This window comes from Ambystoma mexicanum, chromosome 10, assembly GCF_040938575.1.
Source record: "Ambystoma mexicanum isolate Mex_15411 chromosome 10, UKY_AmexF1_1, whole genome shotgun sequence".
NCBI lineage: Eukaryota > Metazoa > Chordata > Amphibia > Caudata > Ambystomatidae > Ambystoma > Ambystoma mexicanum.
Window position 1 is genome coordinate 776815577 of NC_090932.1, and position 12202 is coordinate 776827778.

Here is a 12202-nt window from a genome sequence, read left to right on the forward strand (position 1 = left end):
AAATACTAACGGCACTAATGGCAAGGAGACTACAGGCCGTCATCCCACACCTGATCCACTTAGATCAAACCGGGTACGTGCAAGGTCGATCCATTATGGAAAAACTGCGCAAGCTGCAACACGTCATATATAGCACCGAGGGCGGACCGGATAGATGCGCGGTGGCGTCCTTGGACGCCTCCAAAGCTTTTGACTCGGTCCGGTGGAAATGGTTCCATGCCACACTAGCCAAGATGGGATTCGGCCCAGCTTTCTTAAAGTGGGTCAAACTCACCAACACAGACCCAATGGCCAGGGTGCAAACCAATCACACATTCTCTGACAAATGGAACCTCTTCAGAGGGACCCGACAGGGTTGCCCCCTCTCCCCCTAACTTTACATTTTAGCCATTGAGCCAGTAGCTGCATACCTCAGGCAGGAGTACGGTGACGGGGGCATAACAATAAATGGGGTGACCCACCTAGTTTCCATGTACGCTGACGACATGCTCCTCTACCTTAAAGACCCCGAACACATACTGCTCTACATACTGGAGACATTGAGGGGTTTCAAAGATGCACAGGGATCCAAATCAACCACGACAAGTCTTGCCTGTACCCTCTAGCCGCCCTGAGCAACACCAAGGTTGAACATCTCCCCGCACTAACCCTCAAATGGGAGCCCACCTCTTTTAAATACCTAGGCATCAAGATCCACCTCGACCCCAGAATTGAACATGTACTGAACACTGAGAACGCCAAAGTTGGCTTGATTAAATCGATGGACTTCTGGATGGAAATTGCCCCTTTCAGTGGCCGGCAGAGCGGGACTCCTCAAAATGGTAGCATTGCCGAGACTACTGTACTTCTTCACCAATGTACCGTACAACATCCCCCGGCAATACTTCAAAGAGTTAAACAAACTCTGCAGAACATTTCTATGGCACGAAGGAAGACACAGTGTCGCCCTAGATATAACGCAAAGACCGTACGACAAAGTAGGCCTCAAAATACCCAATTTCGAACTCTATTACCTAGCAGGCCAGCTGAAACACGTGATCCAGTGGATGGCCGATGACCCCACCTCGGACACACGCCTACTACGACCCTCAGACCCCCAGACGCTGCTAAGGGACTTACTCTGGATCAAGCCAGATGCAAAACAACAAAATCCATACCTAATCATGCTAGGCACCAGGATCTGGAGAAGAGCCTGCATGCTCGCCAAAGTGGCCGACCCCTTCTCCCCCCAGATCCCGATAGCCGCCACCATGTCGACCAGACCAGCAGACCAGAAGGTGATCAGGAACCTATGGGAACCCCTCGGCATCGCCACCTTGGGAGACCTACTAGACGATCATGGCATCCTACTGTTCGTGGAACTGCAAGAGACTGCAGGAATGCCACCAGGCCAATTTCTCCTGCATGGAGCGACAGTGAAAAACCTCAAGAAAAGTTGGCCTGAGATAGAGACCCTCAATACTGGACACAAGGCTATTGAGAACCTGCTGAGCACGGCAGAAGGCGGTCACGAAACCTCGCGGCTCTATGAGATCATGCTCAACAGTGCCTCGCAACAAGAGCTTAAAAGCAAGGCGAAATGGGAACAGGAACTCGGCACTTCATTTGGGGACAAAGAGTGGGAGACCATAACATATTACCACAAAAAGGTATCCAGGAACGCCCGCTTTCAACTCATTCAGTTCCACATCATCCATAGGGCTTACCTCACCCCGGACGTCATCTCCAGATTCAGTAGCACGGGTGCCGTGCCTTGCCCCAAATGCCGAGAACTCTCAGCCGGAATGTCTCACATGTTCTGGGGCTGCCCGGTCATATACGCCTTCTGGGCCCTAATCAATGAAAAAGCAGCCGAAGCAAACATCATACTGGACGTGCAATCACCCAAGGCGTGCATTCTGGGCTCATACCCTAGGAACAAGAAGAATAGGCCCCTGAACAGGCTTAAGGACCTAATGTACATCGCGATGGCCTGGAAGAGCCCCGTAGCCCCCAGCATCACGACTTGGTGGGCGGACCTACAAAGATGGTCCGCAGCCGAAACACGGGCATGGGAACTGGCGCAACGACAACAAAGCACAGGCACCTCCGACGACCTTTTACAATGGGTGGCCCTCACCACGTCACTGTTCTATAGCATTGATAACAGCCCCTCCAGAGAGGACTCGGACAGCCAGCATTGAACCCCGTCGTGTATGCACTGCAGCCCACTTATGTGGTTTTGGTCTAAGGGGGAGGGAGGGAGGGAAAAGGGAAGTTAATGTAATCATATAATTGCTCCGTGAATGACACTGTGTGGTATTGTTTCATTGGAAAATAAAAATAAATTTAATAAAAAAAGAATGGCCACTATTATTGTATATGTAGGAACTCTATATTCTAGCAAACCATGAGGGAGGATATTTTTAAATAGTAAATGCTACAAACTGCATTACTTCTCTCAAATTTGACTAAAACACAGAAAGATTAAATGATTTGTTCAGGATAACACACTGAGGTTAAGTGCTGATACCAGAAATTGAGCCCACTAAGTTAAGCACTTGACCACATGTTTTGCCAGCTGTAATTCATATAAGTTGTTATTACTCAGAGGGTGAGTATTATGTATTCATCTTCCACTCAGACTATCTGTGAAATGTAACACTGCTCTTTGTACATAGATGGAACTCAGGATGTAGACATTTTGTTTGTTACAGCTAGCCCATTTTCTCCCCTCGCACACCCCACCTTCGTAATTTAGTGGAAGGCAAGGGCTCATTCCACACACCCTGCACTCAATACTACTGCACAAAACCTCTGCTATAAGAATGAAGCTACCTTTAACGACAACATTTCGAACTGTAGCTTCTCACATAATTCTCTAGCTCCTTAAACACAAGCCACCCTTTTCGTTCATAGTTTACCTCCGCTGCATCCATCCACACTCCACTGAGACATAGGTGACCAGCAGGGACTTGGCCACCCTCACATAACTATAATGGCTGAAATGACACAGACATAATAGCACCTCCCAACTTCTCCCAAATTTAGGACTCCAGTCCCTCCGAGGGATTTCAAACAACACTGCGTTGGGACCACAATTATTGTGAAAGGCGCTATACAAATGACAAGATGAATGAATGAATAAATGAATTAAGGATTGGGTTTCTAGAACTTAAAAAAAACTGTTTTTAAAGCAATGCCTTGAAAGGTACACCCAGTGCTTAAGCAACTAAATAGACAACACATAAATCGTTCCAGAAATGTGTCAAACAAAAAGAACATGTTTATGCAAGCATTTGTATGGAAAATTACAATAGCTTGGTGCAAACGTATCGAAACCTAATCAAATCTCGTTTGTTTTTCAAACTACATTCATTTTGAATGAAAGTATAACACAATATAAGGTGAGCTGCTTGAGTCATGCTGCACAGCATGCAGTCTTATGCCCCCCTTCCATTTATTCACAAAGCATTCCCACCTGTTAGGTGACAATAGCCCTTTCCCAAGCCCTGCGGTGCCTCACCATCAGTCTTCAATCCCCTCCATATTACTTCTCTGCTGACACAGATCAAAACCTTAGGGGAGAGGATGGCCTCCCCCGCGCTCTGAACATCACACCAAAATGTGGGAACTCAGGACCAGAAAGCCTTTGCACAGCTTGTAATCAGCAGAGACACACAGTAAGGGCTTTTTGGATTTGGAAGAAAGAAAGGCCAGTAAAGAGAGTGTTTTGTCAAGGTAATTAAGCATTGGTGCCCAAGACCCTAGGCAATGCGAACCACTAGATACCATAAAGCTAGCTTTAACGGTGCCAAGCAAGGTGAGAGCAGTTATGGAGGGCTGATGGTCACCTAATGGCCGGCGTTGCCCAGTGCCGGTGTGCTGTAAAGATTTTATAACTTATATGGGTTTGTGGTGCTGCAGCCAGGATCTGACTGCCAGTGGAAGCAGAGTTTTTTTTTGTGGTGGCAGGCTGCGTTGGCATAGTGAAGCGCCCCGGCATGTAGCTGCAAAGCGGCTTATGAGTTAAGCTACCCGGCTCCCCGTCCAAAATGTGAAGCAGCTGTGAGTGGAAGAGAGCTGATGTGGGGGAGAGCGGAGCGCCAGGACACCAGCGCCTGGCACAGGTAGAAGTCATGGAAATAGGAGGCCACAGGGCACTGCGGCACAGGGGAAACCATCCACACAGCCCCGAGGAGCCTTCCACTTGGCTGAGCTGGGCAGGAAGGATGATTCAGAGTGAATACCGGTTGACAGTGCCCAGAATTGGCTTGGAATCCTCTTTCCTGATTGGCTGAGTCAATCAGAACGTTCCATAAAGGGTGCCAAGAATGGATTAGTGCACCCATTTTAATAGGATATGTATAGATGATTTTCCATAAATGTTTCTTACATCTGTGTTGATTCAGGTGTTAAAGCTTTCCTCAGAGTTCCAGGTGAAGCTGTGGATGTAGACTTTCTTATGGATAAATATATCTTCTGTGAAGAAGGTCGAGCATGGCAGAGGTTAATCATTTATTTCAATGCTGGGAGGGAAGAGTAGAGAGGGTAAGTAAGCAATGGGGGTTACAGGTGGAAGGGGGCAACATAATGCTATGTTACGTTGGTGCTGGTATATTGTTTTAAACCAATGCCCATCTCCATGCTGCATATAGAAATGAGGGGGAGTAGAATGAGAGAGGGCAGCAGAAAGGAGTAGGTAGCATATTCCTATGCTGTCTAGGTTGCCTTGCAGTGCTGTCATTAAACCTGAAAAAACTGAGGGTGAGTTGTATAGAGGAATCGTGTACGGGTAGAGGGTATGTTCATCCTCAATCTATATGTAATTGGACCACATTGTAGGGCTTTCAGGCTTGATTCATTGCCTCAGTAATTATGTCAGAATAATCATCCTAGTTTTCCCAAAATACTTCCTTGTATCAGATGGTTTGGGCTGTTTGTATCATGATGTTGGCATTGAGGTCTCAAAAATTGTGCCAGGAACTCTCAAGTTATCAACATTCAATCTTCAGGGGAGTCAAAGGTTTGTATACAAGTGCTTTGCTGAGATTAGGCTTTACCTTCATCAAGTGGGGAATATGACTTAATACCTTTGTCAGTGATGGAGGTGAGGAGATTGAGAAGGTTGATGGTGGAAGTTTGTTGGTTGTCAGGGATGGTCAGCAGTATGTCAAATATGCTGTTGAAGTTGGCTGTCAGAAATTCCTTGCCAGAGTGATATCATGTAGTATTAGGGGAACAATTGAGGGGCGAGATAGGGAGAGGGAGAAGAGCATCAGATGGTGGTCTGACCAAATCACTGGCAGGATGCAATGTTGGAGTCACCCATGACTTATTTTCAGAAGGTATAAATAAATGTAGGGCTTCTCCTATGAAAAAGTGCCCTCAACAGAATTGAGCCTTTGTGTGGTTTCAGAGGAAATGTTGTCATCTGCCAGTTCAATGTTGAAGCCCCAACTTGCTACTAGGTGGCTAGAGGACATGAAGTGTTGAGTAAAGGAGACATCTTGTAGGAACTATTTGGGCCTCATTACGACCCAGGCGGTAAGTTACCGCCTGGGCCGTGACTTTACCACCATGGTGTAAACTACGTTTACACCATGGTGGTTGGCGGACTTACCGCCCCATTCCGACCTTGGCGGGGCGGTAAGTCCCCAATCCCCATTTACCCTTCCGCATTCCCATTTTTGCCCCATAGGGCATAATGGGAGTGGGGAAGGCGTTAATTATGCCACCGTAAATTACGGTGGCGTAATTAACTCCATGGTCCCTTAGCGCCATGGATTTTAACACCCGCTAAAATCGGGTGTTAAAACCTCCATGGCGCTAGGGGAACTCGGAATTGGCGGTAAGGGGTCGGCGCAGCTAACGCTGGCGTTAACCCCTTACCGCCAGGGTCGTAATGAGGCCCTTTGTCAGGGAATGGAGGACATTAGAGGAGCTTGAAGCACATGGAGGGGTAAATTGAGAGCTGGAGGACTATTGCCTCAGTGCTGTCAACAGGTGTTCGGTCCATTAAAGCCACCTGGAATGTACAAGAAATAAATATGAATTGGCGCATCACTCTCTGCCTTCTTATTAGCTAATTGTACAAGGCTACATCTGTTAGTCATTTTATTTCCAATGAACCATTGGAAATAAAATCACTAACAGATGTAAATCTGGGGACTAAAATATTTTTGACTTATCATTATAACATATAAACAAGGAGGGGCGTCCTGCCTGTGATAGTTTGGTAATTGCAACGTGATTCAATGCAATTGTTGTCAATTATAGTCATCAACATTAATAGGTAATGATTAATTTTTACCATGTAATGTGTTACTGTGCAAAATACAAACCAACACTCAAATTGGGTAATGTAGGTCAGCTTAACACTATGCTGAACTTACTTTTAATTTTTGTAGTGGATTGATAGAGAGCACAAGTCAATCAAATCAGTAGTCAACCGAGGGTGACAGAGTTAGTTCCCTCTGTACAAGTATCAAAATTACTTTTGAAGAGCAAAACAATTATTGTGAACAACATACATAAAGACAGAAATTCACACAAGGCATTACTTCATTCAAGAAGTCAAATTAGTGCAAAGAAATGCAACATTAGAACAATAGTGTGGACCATGTAAAAAGAGAAAGCAGTCCACAGTTGGCATTACTTCATGCGAAAAGACTAGTTAGTGCAAAGCAATATGACATGTATCAAGAAGTGCACACATGTATAGAACAACTTGAAGCACCCGATTCTACAACGTTCAGAGCTTTTGTGCACTTATATAGACTTTGTTCATTTACAACTTCTTAGAGAAGGCATCACTTAAATGGCTGAACTAGGGAAGAAGAGCCCTTGTAGAGGTCTACCGGAGCCAGGCTAAAGGGTGACCTTGTGATGGGTCGACGTCACGAAAATGAATCATTGTTCAAAATTCAAAAGAGGGGCACCAAATGGTGCTGGAATTTGTAGAAGTTTCGGCTTTAGAGGTTTGACAGCCTTCTTCTGGAACGAAGGCATGGTTGCCCCACAAGAAGTGGAGGGGAAGGAGAGTTAAAAACGGGGGATACTCTGAGGATATCCTATCAAGTGCAATTAGCAGCCTGAGTGTTGTGAGAGTAATTACATAGAATAAATTAGTTTAAAAGAAATGACCAGAAAACTCGGTTTCCGGTCTTTCACTGACCTTAACAGTAGTGACACCCAGCGTGGGCGCCTTCTGGCTATAAAGTGGAGGTAGTGTGCGGTACTGTCCACTATATATGTGCAGTTACAGGTTCTCCTCTTAGTAAGCTGGAGGGATGGCACTGTAAACTAAAAGAGAATAGAGTTGTGCCCATATGAGAAATGGATTTGAGGGGCAGAGGTGTGCACTTGTGAAGTGCGCATATACAGCATTAGATAAGATGATAGATGAGCTGTATAGAAGGCTGGGTACCTTAAAAAACAACTTGCAGTGTATGGGCATTGTTTGTGCTGGTCCATGAATGAAGACACGGTCTGCAGCGCTGCTAGTCCATAGTTACAGAAAGAAATGGAGTAATGCTGGAATTAAAGCACAAACACCAGAGGCATTAGATCCACAGAGCTGTGGGTATTGTGGCCGAATTGGCAGCATAAAGGTAGGTGCGCCTGGAATAGGGCATGGAGCTTACCTCATTAGGCTTGTTAGTGCAAGAAAAAAAAAAGTTCTCTCACAGCGTGAGCGAGCGCGTGTGAGGTGCTGGAAGGCTTCAGTCTTCCGAGGATGATCGATTAGGTGCCATGACGGAGTACATTATTAAACCATCAGACAAAGGTATGAATATAGTCCTCATGAACCGTGAGGACTACCTTAAAGAGGCCCACAGACAATTGATGAACAAGGAATGTTATGTAAAATTAACTGAGGATCCATCTGAGGCCATGAACAGTAAATGAGGCCATCTTTTACAAACATGGAAAGAGAAAGACCTGTTGGATGAGGACACATGTTCTTATCTTCATCCTAAATTCCCAGTCATTCCGACTATCTACTTTCTGCCCAAAGTGCACAAGAGCCTAATAAGACCTCTGGGCAGACCTAAAGTCACATAATGTGGGGCACTGTTAGAGAATATCTCCAGATTTATAGATGAGACCTTGGTATCTTTTGTCACCACCTTGTCCTCTTATTTAAGGGACACTAAAGATTTCCTGAGTCGCATAGAAGGAATACCATGGGAATCCACCTATCTACTTACGACACTTGATGATTGACTGGTGTTGGAGTAATAAATCTGCACCCCACATCCATCTCAAGGTGCAGCTATCTCATCTTAAAGTACTTGGGAGCAAACCCCGACTCTATGGGCCGGCCGGGGGTCTCCCCAGTACACTTGGTAGCAGAGGATGGTTTATCGACTATCGATTATTGATTAAAATAAGACACCTATTGACCATCAACATAAAGTAACTCTAGATCCTCGGCAATATTACGAGTCCTTTGCCATTCAGCTGAGTAGACCGTGAAGCTCCCCGTTGTCATAGGTTTCCCTCCTTCTCACCTGTCTATGTTGTTTGTTCGAGTTCTTCGATGAAGTCTTCTTCCTCACCGTTCGGGTCTTGTATAACCCTGAGCGTGGGTCCTCGGGTTCCAGCGTGCGGTTCGTGTCCCGTCTCCAGGGAGCGTTCAGATGTCCAGGAAAAAAGTCCAGGAAATGGTGAGGAGCGCACTCGGAAGGCGAGTGTGAAGGAAATCCAGGAATGCAAGGTGAGGACAAAAAAGGGGAGGATGAAGGAGGAGGAAAATTAGGGGACCGGGAACGAGGAATCAGTGGAATTCGCTACACGAACTATGGCAGCACACATCTGACTACTGCAAGCGGTAGCGTTGAGACGCGCAGGGCCGCGTGGGCATGTCTGCTTTGTAGAACGCAGAGCGTACAAGGCGGAGACTGGCAAACAGCATTTCACGTTCAGTGGCCATGTTGGGAGTACTGCTGAGTTCAGTCCCCTATGGGTCAGGTACCACGAAGTCCAGAAGGGACGCGTCCATTGGTTCATGACAGCATGCCTCCTCCGAAACCCAGTTCCTCCGGGTTTACCTGGGTGTATAAGGTGGTACCTTCGGAGTAGTCTGGGGGCATTTATGTTTGAGACTGGTTCCCAGGTGCGTTCACTGGGAGGGTACCCTTTCCACTCGACCAGATACTGTAGCTGACCACGTCTGTACCTGGAGACACAAATTCTGGACACTTCGTATTCTAATTGTTCATTGACAACCACAGGTGTAGATCTTGGAGCAGTCTGGGAGGACTAGACGTATGGTTTCAACAGAGAAGTGTGAAAAACTGGGTGGATCCTCTTCCAGGATTCTGGTAGTTTGAGTCGGAAGGCCACTGGGTTAATGATTTCCTTTATGGAAAAAGGGCCATAGTACCGGGGAGCCAACTTATTTGGTCGTAGGTGTCGAGGCAGTAGTTTCGAGGATAGCCAGACCTTATCACCCACTGCGTATGAAGGCCCAGGTCTTCTTTTGGAATCCGCATAATGCTTGGTGTTTGTTCGGGCCTTTTCGAGGTGTTCTTTAGCTTCTCTGTGTAGGTTGATGAGGGTTTCAATCCAGGAATCAACTGTAGGAACTGGAGTCGGATGTGGGAGTATGGATGGTAGAACCGAAGGGTGGAATCCTTGGCTACAGAAAAAGGGGCTGGCCTTCACAGCCGAGTGGTCCGAATTATTGTATGCAAATTCAGCCATGGGTATAAGAAGTGACCAATCGTCCTGAACCTTGGTGGTAAAACAGCGAAGATAGTGCTCCAGGGTTTGGTTCACGCATTCAGTAGCTCCATTGGTCTGTGGATGATAACCTGAGGAGAGGGCACGTTGGATTCTTAGTATACAACATAAGTGTTTCCAAAACTGAGATGTGTCCTGAGGTCCTCTGTCAGATATGATCTTGGAGGGTAGTCCATGAAGTCGGAATATGTGTTCCAGGAAGATTCCAACGAGTTCAGAGGAGGATGGTAGTTTATATAAGGGTGTGAAATGAGCCATGTGAGTGAATAAATCAATGGTAACCATGATAGTTGTGTATCCACTGGAAGGTGGTAGTTCCACAATAAAGTCTGTAGCGATAAATTCCCAAGGTCTTGTTGGCAGCGCTGGTTGGAGCTTATTTTGAGTGCAGACTGCACAAATTTGGATGTAATGCTGGACGTCATCTTTCATTTTCGGCCACCAAAACTGTCTGTGTATTAAACGGAGAGTGCTGGTCATGCCACGGTGTCCTGAATGAAGGGTGTCATGACATAGGCTTGTGATCCTTTGTCACAGTCTCTGCGTGGGGATGACCAGACCATTATCCTTGAACAAATATCCGTCCTTTGTTTTGAGATTCCATCTATTCCTCCCAGTAAACTCCTTCCAGATCCCAGAGGACTGGGTTTGAATCTGAATGTCTTCCAGGAAACTAATTTCTTGGGCAACAAATATTGTGTGGGGAAACATCTTTGGGAAGGATCGGTGTTCAAGAATTTCGTAGTCGGGACATCGGGATAAGGTGTCAGCAATTATATTGTGTGTTCCAGGAACATGATGTATTTGAAACTGGTTCTGGGCAAAGAAGAAGGCCCAACGGGCTTGACGACTGTTCCTACATTCCAGGGATTGCAGAACTTGAAGATTCTGATGGTCCGTGCAGACCTGAACAGGATGTTTCGCTCCCGGGAGTAGATGACGCCAATCTGTGAAGACTTGACGGATGGCTAATAGTTCCTTTTCCAGAACAGAATAGTGGGTTTCGCTAGGAGTCAGAGTGCGAAAGATGGGCGATGGGGTGTTCTAATTTGTCATCAAATTCCTGTTTTAGGACTGCCCCTATGGCGTAGTTAGAGGCATCCGTTTCCACTAGGAAGGGTCGATCAATGTCAGGCTGAGCCAAGATGGGGGCTTGTGTAAACTCCAACTTCAATCATTGAAACGCCTCATCTTGGATGGCTATCCAGTGAAAGGGAGTATCCTTCTTCAACAATGTAATGATCGGTTGTACTATCTCTGAAAAGGAAGGTATGAATTTTTGGTAGAAGTTGGCAAGCCCCAGGAAGGATTGAATCTGTTTCACAGTAGTTGGTACAGGCCAGGATAGAATGGAGTCTACCTTAGAGCGGTCGATTCCAATTCCTTCTGGGCTAAGGACAAATCCGAGTTAGTGAACAGTAGACACATGGAAAAGGCATTTCTTAGGTTTAGCCAGGAGCTTATGTTCGCTTAGACGCTGTAAGACTGCTTTAAAATGTTCTTCATGCTTCAGATGGTCCTTGAAGTATATCAGTATATCGTCCAGGTAAACTATGACGAAGAGGAACAGCATATCGGAGAACACTGGTCCATAAAACGTTGGAAGACCGCTGGGGCATTGGCGAGTCCGAAGGGCATAACAAAGTATTCTAAATGACCAAAGGGTGTTCTAAAGGCTGTTTTCCATTCGTCACCCTCCTTTATACGGATCAGATGGTAGGCACCTCTGAGATCTAATTTCGTGAACACTACAGCTCTTCTCACCACTTCCAGGATATCCGAGATCAAGGGCAATGGGTAGCGGTCCTTGAGGGTGCATTGATTAAGACCACAATAATCAAGGCAAGGCCTAAGCTCCTTGGTATCTTTCTTGGGAACAAAAAACAACGAAGCTCCCGCTGGGGATTTGGATGGTCGTATAGTGCCATTTTCCAAGTTGGTATCCAAGTTTTCTCGGAGGGCTCTTTTCTCTGGTTCTGATGGAATGAACATCCCTCCAAAGGGAATCACTGCTGAAGGTTCAGTATCAATAGCGCAGTCTTCAGGTCTGTGAGGGGGTAGGGCCTGAACTATGGCAGTCGAGAACACATCAGTGTAATCCTGATAGGCCCTGGGAACCTGGATGATATTTGAGACCGTGAATGGACCTTGCTGGTCTGTTCGTATATCTTTAGAGGATCTTGACAAGGAATCCCGGGATAGACAGTGGGACATACAGTGTTCTGAACCAAGAAACAAGGATTCTGCTGCCTAGTTGATGTAGGGGTTGTGCTTCTGTAACCAGGGCATACCGAGTATCATTGGATAATGGGCAGATCTTATGTCAAATTTGATCCTCTCTTGATGGTGGTTTATTGAAAGCAGGATCTCTTTGGTTTGCAGGGTCATGGGTCCTGAAGAAAGAGGTCTACCATCGATAGCCTCTACAGGTTGCATGATGTCTCGTGTTTCATATGGAATGTGGTGCGTAGTG